This window comes from Lactuca sativa, chromosome 5 (genome assembly GCF_002870075.4).
Source record: "Lactuca sativa cultivar Salinas chromosome 5, Lsat_Salinas_v11, whole genome shotgun sequence".
NCBI lineage: Eukaryota > Viridiplantae > Streptophyta > Magnoliopsida > Asterales > Asteraceae > Lactuca > Lactuca sativa.
The window spans coordinates 298631526-298636341 of record NC_056627.2 but is presented as its reverse complement, the minus strand read 5'-3'; the positions used below and the strand labels follow the sequence as shown (position 1 = coordinate 298636341).

The 4816-nt window shown below is 42.0% G+C and overlaps 1 pseudogene; it reads right to left on the bottom strand.

Moving 5' to 3' along the window:
• Window positions 1–2355: 2355 nt before the first annotated feature.
• LOC111892660 (5S ribosomal RNA) lies at window positions 2356–2473 on the bottom strand (annotated as a pseudogene).
• Between the last annotated feature and the right edge of the window lie 2343 nt (window positions 2474–4816).

Below are 4816 nucleotides of genomic sequence, written 5' to 3'. Positions count from 1 at the left end.
TGTGGCGATGGAGGCTGGAGCTTAAGGTGGCAGCTCCCACAAGCTAAGGTCATGGTTAGATGCACATGGGGACAGGTTTTAGACTATATACCCTCCTCACGAAACTTTGCCCCCATAATACCATATTTGGTTCCTCCTTCTTCCTTTTCTTTCAAATTAAATCCAAACGTTACCAAATGGACCTTCCGACAAATTCTTTTCAAATTAAGTCTAATATTTACTCTTTAACCCTTGTTTCCATAAATTCTTTTATACTAGGTCCAAATGATACCAAATAGCCGCTCTTCTTTCAAAACCTTTCCAAGTAAGTCCCTTAATTACACTTTAACCCCCAAAACTAACATTCTGATAATTATTACTTGATTTTTGGGGCAATAATAATATAAAATAATAATAAAATTACTTCTCAGGGTTTCAGATCCATTAGTTAATTATTCTAGTTTAAAGGGGATGTTACAACTCTCCCCCACTTAAATTTGATTTCGTCCTCGAAATCGTTTCTTATCATTCCTTACATGCCAGACAACTTGAACTACATGGTCGCAACTACAAGCATATCCCAACCTTTCCAAGACAACCGTAACCAACCCTTGCATGGTTCTAAAACCGGGAAAATAAGCGAATCCCTTGCAATATGATATCATTTACTCGATCTGAAACCTGGAATTTTGAGATGGTCTTCCTCCCTGACAGACCTCTCATACCCAATCATTATTGTTGAGCCTAGTCCGCTTGTTTCTCCTCTAACTATTCAACTCCTAATATCTGGGGGTTCCAACATCTAGATACTTCTCATACACTTGAAGACCCAATTCTTCAATACCGCCCTACACACAAAAACTATCTGAACACTGATCTGCCTGAAGTAGTATGTTGCCACATGGCTGCTTTCCAAAATCTACTAAGACCTCCCTGGTCTTAATTCGTTCACCAATCATTTGACATACTGGGTTCCGGCCCGGTCGTGGAGCTAAAGGACTCCCACATAGTTGCCTCACACGACTTCCGAACAAAATCCTTCCTTGGAACTAGTTGCCACTAGTTATCATGCCTCTGCGACTCTAACAACCTCCTGATCCAACTGATTGGATCCATGCGTCGAATCCAGTCGTTACCAAATCCACGGCTAAAAGCGATTGCTACATGACCAATGGTAGCCTTACATCACAAGCAACCTTAAGCAATCCATTGCTTCCTTGGTCTCATAACTATAGTGACGTTCCTACAGTCTTATCACTGGCTTAACCAGGTCTAATACCTCTAGGAAACCCATAAACCCATCTATGGATTTTCATATCCTCACTGCTACACCCGAACTGGTGGTTACTACTGTCCCTTCCACGTCCTAACAACGCACTCAAGCTACCTACCAACCCGGTGAATGTTGCGACTACACCCACAGACTTGCATCACTCTAGCACTATCTGCTAACCTGGTGAAGGCTACGGCTACACCCGCAGACTTACAACACTTCCCATACTACCTGATCGCTAATGAATGCTACGGCTACCCCCGTAGTCTTACAACACTTTCCATACTACCCGATCACTAGTGAATTCTACGGCTCCCCCGTAGTCTTACAACACTTTCACCCTACTGACCATGAGTGAATGCTACGACTCCCCCGTAGTCTTACAACACATCCATACCAACTGACCATTAGTGAATGCTACGGCTCCCCCGTAGTCTTACAACACTTTCATCCTGACTAACCATTAACGAATGCTACGGCTCCCTCGTAGTCTTACAACACCTTCATCCTAACACAACCGTAGTCTAATACCTTACCCCTAATCTATCGATTCAAAATGCACGCAGAGTTAATCACACACTCAACCAATCGCCCGAACTGAACTCGATTCATGAATGGAGCCCCAACCTGCTTCCCTAAATTTTGCTATCAAGTCCCCAAGAAGACGCGGTTCACATGCTGGAGAGTTTTACCGAACTCCAAACTCATACAACCCTCAAACCAAATAGCCACTTGGGCCGCCCTTTTGTAACACCCCCTCTGGAACGTATCACAATATTGTCCGCTTTGGGCCACTCGGCACAAGGACTTCCCAGGGGGTCACCCATCCTGGTACTACTCCCGCCCGAGCACGCTTAACTGCAGAGTTCTTATGGGATCTGCTGCCCTCACGGATTTAAAACGCGTTGTGATAGGGAAGGTATCGACACCCCTTTTAAGGAATGCTTAGTTCTACTTCCCAGCCGATGTGGGATCACATCTAACCCACTTTCACCCCCCATTATAGGGTTCGACGTCCCCGTCGAACACATCGACCCGTGCCCTAGCTCTGATACCATTTGTAACACCCCCTCTGGCACGTATCACAATATTGTCCGCTTTGGGCCACTCGACACGAGGACTTCCCAGGGGGTCACCCATCCTGGTACTACTCCCGCCCGAGCACGCTTAACTGCAGAGTTCTTATGGGATCTGCTGCCCTCACGGATTTAAAACGCGTTGTGATAGGGAAGGTATCGACACCCCTTTTAAGGAATGCTTAGTTCTCCTTCCCAGCCGATGTGGGATCAGATCTAACCCACATACCAAATTGTAACGCCCGTGTTTCTAGGATTGCCATTTTTAGCAATGTAATAGTCTAGGTTAACCTTTGTAACCCCAATTTGAAATAATAAAAATGTATTATTTGTGAATTATGTGAATTATGTGATTTATGTGTTTATTTTCTTAATTATTATAATTTAATGAATTAAGAATAAAATAAGCGTCAAAATTAAAGTGTGAGATAAGCCCGATATCTTTGCATAAAGTTGTAGTGGTTGAAACAAGGATTCCGGAGATAAAAGGAATGCCAAAATCCGAGTTATAACGAAGAAGTTATGACCTGTCGAAGTTTCGCGACAGAACCGGCACGACGTCGAGTGATGTAAAATATGAATTTAAGATAGAGCGATATTTAGCCTTAGCGATCTAAACGAAAGTCGTAGATTTCGTTAAACCGAGAGCGTGCATAAAAGGAACGCCCAAATCTGAATTCGTATGAGGAAGTTATGATTTTTCTAAGTTTTGACTTAGCAGTATGCAGCCCAAATACTCGATTTGAGATCGAGCGGTTTTTTAGCCGAAACAATCTAAATGAGAATCGAAGATCTCGTTGTTAGTAGCGAAACGATGAAAAGTTGGGCGAGAACGGACGTCAGACGAAGAAGTTATGAATTTATAACGAAGTTTTTCTGTCCCGGCCTTCTAAAAATAAATAATAAAAATAAAAGTCAAAATTAGCCGACGGAGTCTAAATGAAAGTTGTAGAGTATGGTCTGACCTTCGCGTGGATATAAAGAACGTCGAAAACGGAGCTTGTATGCGAAAGTTACGCAATTTAGAAGTTCGACGAGTCAATTACCCCCCGCGTAATTGAGTACGCCCCGCGTACTCAGTCGGATGCAACTTGTCTGACCAATACTCGAGTGCCACCAGTCGACGCACGCAGTGACGTCAAAGTACGCCCCGCGTACTGAGTACGCCCTGCGTAATTTGAGATTACGCCCCGCGTAATCCCAGACCCTCAGCCTATAAATAGAACTCGAAATCAGCCATTTTCTCTTGTTCAAACTCTTCCCTCTCTCTAAGTTTTGCCTCGATTTGCGTGCCAATCATATCCCAAAGCCCCGGTATCATTCCCGAGCCCCGAAGCAAGATCCGAAGCCCCAAGGATCCCGAAGAGCGTTATTCCCGAGCCGAAGCTTTGCCCTCGAGGAGTTCGATTTTGGTGAAGATCTTCCAGATCTATCAAAGTATACTACTTCTATAAGTCGTAGTGTTGTCGGATCATCTTCTGATCAAGTGAGTCTATAGTCCCTTTTCAATACGCGATATTATACAAGTAATTTTTAAACGTATTTAAGAATAAGGGATGTGAATGTGTAGTTATTTTCTTTCCAACGCAATATTATGAAGTATTTAATATAAAATACGTGCAACGTGTTAATATTTTGTGGTTATATGTGTGAGTGTATATTCACTCTCTTCTATCTCATAAATCTGATATATTCTCTATGAAATACGTGTTATGTGTGTATGCCTCATCTGTTATGTGGAATATGTATTGATTAAAGCATGCTATACAGGTTTTATAAACAATGTATAAAAATGTATATTTTTTTATCTACTAATATGTTGGGTAGAACATGGGTAGATAATTGGTGTGAAATAAACAGATGAGAGGCATCGGTGTTATTGGTGTTATTCTAGTCATTCAGCAGAGTATGGATGACGACCACGGACTATTCTAGACTGTCCTGTGGAACACTAGCAGGCTCATTACCTATAGGTGTTGTGAACGACGTGTTCACCGGTGTACTCTATCCCCCACATGGTTGCCTTTAGGACACTTATTGTTGAGGAAGCCCCTCTGCAGTAATGTCCGTCCCGATGAAAATCCTGAAATAAGTTCCTTATAATAGACGTTATTTTTAGGAACGTAAGGTGAGGATAACGGGAATGGGTAATCGGGTTTATTGTTGAATGTTGTAATTAAATATAATTATTGTGAGTTTGAAAACCCTATATGTTCACCAGGCTCCCAAGCCTGACCCACTCAGTTGATTTGTATTACAGGAAGTGGCGCAAGAGCTTAAGATGGCGAATCATCAAGTTGTTTTTGTTTACAAGTCTGTATATGTATATATTTGTTGAACGACTTGTAATGTTATCGTTTATGCTTTGTGATCTGTATCGGAACATGACATCCCGACTTTTGATTTATGAAATGAAATCATATTTCTATATGAAATGTTTTGATAAATATTTATTTTATCATGTTTTGTTTTTGGGAACAAATTCCGC